Source organism: Scomber scombrus, chromosome 8 (assembly GCF_963691925.1).
Source record: "Scomber scombrus chromosome 8, fScoSco1.1, whole genome shotgun sequence".
Classification (NCBI taxonomy): Eukaryota; Metazoa; Chordata; class Actinopteri; order Scombriformes; family Scombridae; genus Scomber; species Scomber scombrus.
Genome location: NC_084977.1, coordinates 12,563,428 through 12,572,088, shown reverse-complemented (window position 1 = coordinate 12,572,088; position 8,661 = coordinate 12,563,428). Strand labels below are relative to the sequence as shown.

The following is an 8,661-nucleotide window of genomic DNA, read 5'->3' as shown; positions in this document are numbered from 1 at the left end:
CACATTAGGCTCACTCGACTGTCTCCATCAACCCATCACAGCATTTTCATTAATACCAATCATTGCACCTCCATATTACTGTGACTGATTTGTGATGGGGTTTGTTTTAGGTGTTCAAACTGAACAGATATACAGTACCAGTCAAAAGTTTGGACACACCTTCCTATTCTCTTGAATGAGAAAGTGTGTCCAAACTTTTGACTGGTATTGTACATTTGGAAAAATCTGAATCACAGACATTAGTCGGAGTTGACTCATAGTGATGAAAGTGAAATGTTTAATGATTGTATACGTTTTAGGTTTTCGGTTTCTTCACTGTGTGAAGGCTTGTGACCACCAAAGGCTTGTGTTGTGAAGCTCGGGGAGTGAATGATGTTCAGAACGGCACCAGTTTCTACCCTGTAGGGCACAGAGGAGCAGACAACCGTCTATGCCTGACTCCTGGTGTGACAACCCCCATTACCCGTCTGCTTAAACCCCACCCCCTGCCACACACACACACACACACACACACACACACACACACACACACACACACACACACACACACACACACACACACACACACACACACACACACACACACACACACACACACACACACACACACACACACACACACACAGGCCCTCAGGGCAGAGGGAGGTCACAGTGCTCTGTGCTGGCTGGCAGTGGGTGTACGAGGGCGCGTGGGAGACATGCAGCAGAGACAAACTGTGACGGAGAGTGTACATGTATGCACGCAGTAGTGTGGGCACGCATGCTGGCAGGCGTGCTCATGTGCATGTTTTGGAACAGAGAATTAAAAAATGTGACATGGAGGGTGGGAAATGAGGGGTGGTATTAGAGAGAAGTTGCTAAATGGAGAGTGGGGATGGTAGAGTAGGAGGAGGAGGAGGAGTGACTTGGCACGGCATGTTTTTGCGGGTTGCAGCGAGGCGTGTTTTTGGCGTGGTGGCTGCCTTCACGCTGATGATGCAATTTCACCCCCTGCCTGCCAGTAACGCATGTTCCTCTGCCACCGCCAGGGCTGGTCCTTATCAGACTGTGACTGCGGTTCGCCATGGCCCTCCAGGTCCAGCTTAGGGGATCAGGGTACCACAAAGCCTTTTACAGAAAACAGCTAGCTGCCACTTTCACTTCTCTCTCACTTCAGGCTGACTGTGGCCCACTGTCTTCCTCAGCACTGTCAATGGTAATTTGACTCTCTGTCTGAGGAAAGCAAAGCCAATATATTGTGTGGGGAAGTTGAGAAGGAAGGCAGAGGATGGCAGGGTGGAGCATGGTGGATAATGGATAATGGAGGAAGAGAGTAAGGAGGCATAGGATGAAACCACAAGTTTCAGTGTGGCTCAGTTGCGTTGGCCTGGCTGTTTGTGGTCCCTATCTAAAACTAAGCAGGAAGCCGTGCCAGAGCAATTCTTCCTCACAGTAATCACCCAGCAATGATCTACTGGTGGTGACAATACATTCATGTTCATCTGTATTGTATCAGTTGTGATGTGATCAGTGACAAAAGAAATTCCTCTAGTGGGAGAAATACCAATACTTTCACTGCAGTAGCCCATCTGGTGTCTTTCGCTCTCCAGCATACAAGCATTATACACAGAAAATCATGCCTTTCTTTCTCTCACCATGCTTTCATGTCCAACCTCGCTCATTCTGATGAGCAACATTTTTCAGCCAAGTAACCGTCTCATGCTTTCTGTCTCTCAAAAGTCTCACTGCCTATCTGGGCTATCGCTTCCTTTTCCATTTTTGTAGAGTATGTTGGGATCACAGCTGTGGAATATGTCGTCAACAGGACTCTCTCTTCCCCTGACTGTAAGAGGATAGGGACCCCCACTCACACATAGAAAAATGTGTTGCTTTCCTGTGTGTTAATGTGTGTGTGTGTGTGTGTGTGTGTGTGTGTGTGTGTGTGTGTGTGTGTGTGTGTGTGTGTGTGTGTGTGTGTGTGTGTGTGTGTGTACACAGGCAGGCGTGTATTCATGCATGTGCATGTGTGTGTTTTATGCTGCGGTGGGGCTGTGCCACTTCCCACAGAAAGAAAACACATGAGAACATTACCACCGCCTCTCTCTCTCTCTCTCTCTCTCTCTCTCTCTCTCTCTCTCTCTCTCTCTCTCTCTCTCTCTCTCTCTCTCTCTCTCTCTCTCTCTCTCTCTCTCTCTCTCTCTCTCTCTCTCTCTCTCTCTCTCTCTTTCTCTCTCTCTCTCTCTCTCTCTCTCTGCCACTGCACGTCTCCCCAGCCTCTCTCGCCCCCCTCCCTTCTCTTCTTTTGCTTCTTAAAGGTACAGGGCAGTAATTGGGCAGAGAATAAAAGTGGAGAAAGAAGAAAATTATCATAAGCGGGCATTCAGACTGAAAACAACCCTGCATCAAAACAAAGCTGCAGTGGTGGAGGCATGTTGCTTTAGATTCCAGCGAACAATGAAATATGATCAGGAAGTCAAAATCTGTAAATTTGAAGGCTTCTCAGGTAGCAAAATCCTACACTGTTTTGTCTTTAATTGTTAAAATCGCAAGATAAACAGCAGACACTTTGTAACGTGAAGCTTTATTCACATTACAAAGTAATCTATCAGATGACATCACATTGCATTAGAGTTCAACTTTTTTTTGCCAGAGTGCAATAGTTGTTTCTCTCGGCACCTCTATAGATCATGTAAAATTTAGTTTTCAAGCATTATAAATCACAACTTATAAGTAGGGGCCCATGTCATGTGCGAGTATGCAGATACACGTCAATATGTCACAATCACCACAAGATAACATAATTCACAATGCAAGTTGCAAATAAATAAATTCACTGTTCTGTATTCATTATGTTCTGTAATGGAAATAAAGGTCCCAACACAGCAATCCAACAATAGTCTTGCAATCTTGGTCACAATCTGTGTTATTATGAATTTTGAGTCACATAAGATTGTGTGATGAACGCTTTTTGAATCATAGTGCTACAACATAAATAGAAAAAAATATATATATGCAAGCAGGACCACGCCAGTAATCCTTCCACAATTCTGTCATGTTTTTTTTTACTTTATTCAGAAATGATGCAAACAGTGTTGCATTAGCATATGTATTCTGTCTCATTTATTCTGTTGTGTTTGTGTTGGTTTATTTGTGATAGTGGGTCATACAGTTACACTGTAAGGATTCATTCATAAATTTCACTGTCACTGTCAGACTCAGCTGTCTTTGGTTGTCAAGCCCTAAATCTTGTGTCGATGGATGCGTCTTTTAGGCTGAAGACCAAAGATTCTACCAAATGTCTGTCACTTTTTGTCTGAAGCAGCCAAGTATCACTCATATATGGGCCTAAAGACTAAGTTCATATAAGCATAGCAGCATGTGAATAAACACGCCACCCTCATTCTTTTCAATAAGGCCATAACGTTTTGAAGCCAAAAAAAAAAAGTTGAAATTGACTTTTTGGCATTGCATTGAACCATGTTGGCCAAGCAAACACATGCAAGTGCAATTCCAGGTACAATACTTTGTAACAGGGAGGGGTTAATACTTCTGTTTACCTGGTGATGGTCATGATGGACCATAAAAGAATTGTTACTAAGATAACTTGTGATAATGTGATAACTGATTTGGCGTCAGATAAGCCTTCAAACTCATGGCTTTGCTGGATCATATTGTCTCACTGGTATCTGAAACTACACACCCCCACCAAAAACAACCTTTGAGTTGTTTCTGCTGAAGTGCTGTTTTCAGTCTGAAGGCCTGTTAAGGTCTCATCTTGCCTTGGTTAAGGTTCAGTTGATGGCAAGATCGTTTTAGCTGCTGGTAAATTTGAAGCTATGAGGTATACAGGTTAAAAACAAAAACAAAAAGAAAATGTAACCCAGATGCGGCCCAGGCCCAGACATTACAGCTTTTTTGTTGTCAAATGCAATAAGTCGAAAAGTGTTTTTAAAGTTTTCAATGACTTTGAACACTTTTACGAGGCTGCCTAGAAAGATATGCGACATGGATTTTATTATTTCTTTCAGGCGCAACCTGTATCTGCAGAGGAGGCGCACAAAAACAGTGAGTGCCAAAGCTTTCTTTCTTTCTTTGTCTCTAATTATGGGAGCGCTGAAGAGCACAGAGTCTTTCTTCATCACAGCAGAGGCCCACAGTAGCCGCTGGGTGTCAGATGGATGAAGTGGAGCGAAGGGGGTGGTGGGGAGGGTGCCGGCTGGTTGAGAATGGCACAGACGAACTTGGTGACCAAGTGGAATGATGCAAATCAAAACAGACAAACAGACAGGAAGGCAGGTGGACAGACATAACAGCTGGTAGGTAGGCACACAGTCAGACAGAGCAGCAGCAGACAGACAGGTTCATATTTGGGATAACAGAGCGCTTCAAGTTATGTAAGCAGGACTTCAAAAATCTTTCCAATTTTTTTCCAAGCTGAGCTGTGCGGATGGATTTTTATAGTGTTGTGTACAATTTCTTCCATGCTCAGTGTTTTGTGTGGTCTTTGCTGAGATGCACAGTTTTTCGCAACAAAAAGATAAATACCTTAAGCTGAGAAAACCTACCAACAAAACCAAACCTGTTAGTTTGTTTTGAGACAGTGGTTTTAATTTGGTGACAGAATGAAAGCCAAGAGATGAATACATGTTACATACAATGGCTGAACGATTTGTTGATTGATCTCTGTGCAGTTTCCTGTGCAAATGTCATGCTTACATGTAAAAATGATTATGCCATATGAGCCTGCACCCCCATTCTCCTCCACTCTCTCTGAAACATGCAAATTTCATCCAACCTGTTGAGGGCTTTGACCCAGTCGATGACATAAAGAGGGCAAAGAGGTATTTGTGTCGAACCAGTTCCCCTCAGGAATCCTGTTCTCCATAATGCCTTTAAATGTGCCATTTTTTTTCTGTAAGTCAAGATGTCAAGGAAGAGGAGAGATGGACCGAGTGTGAAGGGAGCAGAAGAGGCGGACCAAGGGGCCACTGTGAGTCAAGGCTGACTCATAGGGACTTTAGGGCGGAGGTTTCCCTGCTGCCTTGTGTTTGGTTGTTTTGGGGTTGTGTGTTTCTCTTTTTACTGGCCCTAGAGAAGCTCCTCCACCACACACACACACACACATACAAACATAACCTAAACACATGCAGGATCTGGGGACGCCTTATGAGGCAGGTGCCGAGGAATGGGCTGAGAAAGGCATCAATTCACTTGGCACTGAATTATTCAACCTGTGATTAATTATAATTTGGCCTCACAAAGGCAGGGGCTGGGGGAATTCCTCTGTTGGTCTGGACTGCAATTTATTGTGTTTTTCCTTCCCGTGCAGGCTGATGTCGGGGCGGAGCAGAGACCTAACAGGGGTACTGGATGCCTGCTTGTCTAACGTGGACTCTTGTGGAGCTGTTGCATAACATGAAGGTTCTAAATGGGAAGAAGTGTGCTCTGTAGACTGGAGCACAGAAACCAGGATTTTACAGGGTAAAGAACATGGTTTTGCAACTACATTGTTTGCCTGAGTGAGTAGAAGGTCACCCAAAAAACAAAAAAAGGGGGGGGGAAAGAAAAGAAAGTACTAGTTTACCTCTAGGTTACTCCCAAATTGATATGGGTTGCCCAAATAGTGAAATGTGATCTTGGCTTTCTCTCATACATATTTCACATTCATTCCTTTGTTACACTAACCCAGTGTAAATAAACGCCTGTGAAAGATATATTTCTGTAAGGCGTGGAGTCTATTACTCGAAATTAGATTCTATTATAGTTACTACATTTCATCACGATTATTCATTTTGACCTTTGACGTTAAACATGTACCACTTAAACAGATGGACTGATTGTTTTCACCTTTCACCTCAATGACGGCAGTCTGGAAAATTATCCTACACTTCTTGGTCAGTTATCTTGGCAAAGGTACTTACTCTGTCGCCATGTTTAAAAAAATTGTTTGAGCACACTTGATATTTTTCAAGAAAAATAAGTTGACTGAAAAAGTGCGGCTTTTGATACGCATTTACCAGACAATTCATGCTGATATCGTGTTTTTAAAAAAATTAAAAAATCGACAACCAAACAAGACCTGTTGCCCAACTCACACAGCAGATTTACTCTCATGTTTCAAATGTTTCAATTCACACTGACTCCCAGACATATGTGTCTCTACAGGCCTACCAACCACACATGCCTTTTTTCACTCTCCACAATTGTTTTTACATTGGTATGATTAGTGAAATGTAATCTCAATAGGCAACTGATAAAGTTTTACAAAACTCCTATTGTCTATGTGTTGTTCTAATTAACAATCATTTATAAAAAAATAAATTCTAATATTAACATAGTACCATGCTCACAATGACTATAATAACACACTGATGTTCAGTATGTAAAATATTCAACATATACACACGCTTGCATTCGCTAAGTGGCTCTAAACGCAAAGTAAAGTGTCATTAGTTTTACAGGTTTTTGGTCATAAACCAAATACCTGCTGCATGATGGAAAGTTAAGAATCACCATCAAGTTATTACAATTCCTCCTGAGTGGAACATAAATGTGAACACCAAATGTCATGAAACTCCATCTAATAGTTGTCGAGATATTTCATTTTGAAACAAAGATGTTAATCTCATGGGTGGTGCTAGAGGAAAAATCAGGAGGTTCCCAAAATCATTAGGATTCATCTTCTGGGAACGCTCAATGTCAAAACAGACTTAACAGTTGAGATATTCCTTTTTGGACCAAGGTAGCCTGATATATTGACAGACCAACTAGTGTTCATCCCCAATGAATGTTTTTTCATGTTTTATTGTTATATGATGTTGAATTCCATTTCATACTGACAATTGTTAAGTACAAATAAAGAACACAAAACTAATTTGATGATTTATAATGACATTTACCCGTTTAAACCTCTGTATACTTCAGATCTGGTTACTGCTGGGTATCTCTCTCCTGTAGCCAGCACAATATCATACACAGATATCTATGAGCAGTAAACTATACCCTGATAAGTCAGCATGCTATAGGATATTAAAAGTTAAAGAGCACATCATGCCCTAAGGCCTGACTGACAAATACCATAAATATGTCTTACTATAAGGATCTAATAGCTAATCATAGATGCTATTATACAGAGCTGGTCACATTTGGTGATAGGGAACAACCAGTGTCACCTCCCTACAGCTGCTTTGTAATTGGAGTCGGAGGTGTATGAGTGCCAGTGAAAGTGGGTTGCCGTCAGGTCATTGGGGTGTCAGAGTTGGAATGAATAATAATAACAACCAATCCCCTTTTAGCTAACAAGAAATAAGCTTAAGATCTCTCCAAGACTGTGGCCTTGTGTGAGATGTGAAATGTACAGTGGAAGCTGTGCTCTGACTGTGGGGCGATCTCTCTTTATGCAGAACAGCAAGTACGATTTGGCACAGGAGACTGCTGCTTAAGCCTCCCTTGTGATAACCAAGAACGCCCTTGATTAACTCATCGCTCCTGGATTCATATCCTACTCGTTCATTTTTGATTTTTTAATCATCAGAATAACAAAATATCATGTGTCCTTTGCTGCTCTGAAAGCAGATTCAGTAAAGTAAACCTCAGAGCTGCTTGTGTTGTATTCAGACCAAGAACACAACAATGATTACTTCTCAGTTTGAGTTAAATACCAGTGAATAAAGAGGTGCTTAAACTATGACCTCAGTCAGTGATTATTATCAGACAAACACCCACCAGTATAAATAAAAATCAATAAGGGTTTTTTTCTTCTAAAGGCCAAAGATTCATACCAGTTTGACAATGTGATGTATATTGTAAACATTTCCTATTTAGTTATAAATGTGTGCCCCTTTCACACAAAGCATAGGTCAACAGTTACTGAAAAAGTGTTTTCCTGTGTTCAATGACCTGTACAGATGACCCACACAAAGATCAGCGTCTGAGCCATGTGTGTAATATATGTTTCTTTATTAACAGGTTTGATGGAACAAGTGATAATAGGCCACTGAGTAGAAAACCACGAGTTGCACCACCTGACCGTGCTCCAATCAGGTCCTGTGGAAAGTTTTCTTGATTCAGGGATATAATGGCTAATCATTCCTGGTGTGAAAGGGTCTAACACAGATTGCCTGTGTGTTGGGAGATGTTGGGAAACTAACTGGAATCCAGTGGTATGCGAAGCTAAATACATGAGTGGTGATACACAATGAGCTGTCCTGATATTTAAAACTAATGGGTGTGGTTAGATGAGGAACCCCATGATGAAAAAACATGCCAGAATAAAAGCACCATGTTGTGAAACATGCCACGTCTTGAGATTTTCTGTCTGAGGACACCTCCGAGTGCACAGTATTGTTGCAAAGTGTATCATACCATTACCAGTTACCAGAGTGGTTATGTTCAAATTAGTTAAATTTAAATTAATCAGTATGAAATATTGTTGCTGTGGCTACTTGCAGTCTTACAGTGAAGACACATTCAATGCAGCGTAACATGAAGTTTGTGTTTATTCATTTTCAATGGAATGCAAATATATCACTTTGCAAGGCCTTGTGGGATCTGAGGTGACACAGGACCGATCAGCGGCATGAACAAAGGGATGGGTCAAAAGTTCAAAAATGTTTAAAGTCTTCCTCCTCTCAAAAATGTGTTTTTATTATTGTCATCCGACTGAAACTACAAGGCTGTTTT

The 8,661-nt window shown here is 41.7% G+C and overlaps 1 long non-coding RNA gene across 1 annotated transcript in view; it reads left to right on the top strand.

The window, feature by feature from the left end:
- LOC133985195 (uncharacterized) overlaps positions 1–5,336 on the top strand; it is a 31,827-nt gene extending 26,491 nt beyond the window's left edge. Inside the window, exons 2-3 of the long non-coding RNA XR_009925444.1 lie at positions 4,008–4,044; positions 5,309–5,336. This is a non-coding gene — a long non-coding RNA (uncharacterized LOC133985195). The remainder of the gene's footprint in view (positions 1–4,007; positions 4,045–5,308) is intronic.
- The last annotated feature ends 3,325 nt before the right edge of the window (positions 5,337–8,661 follow it).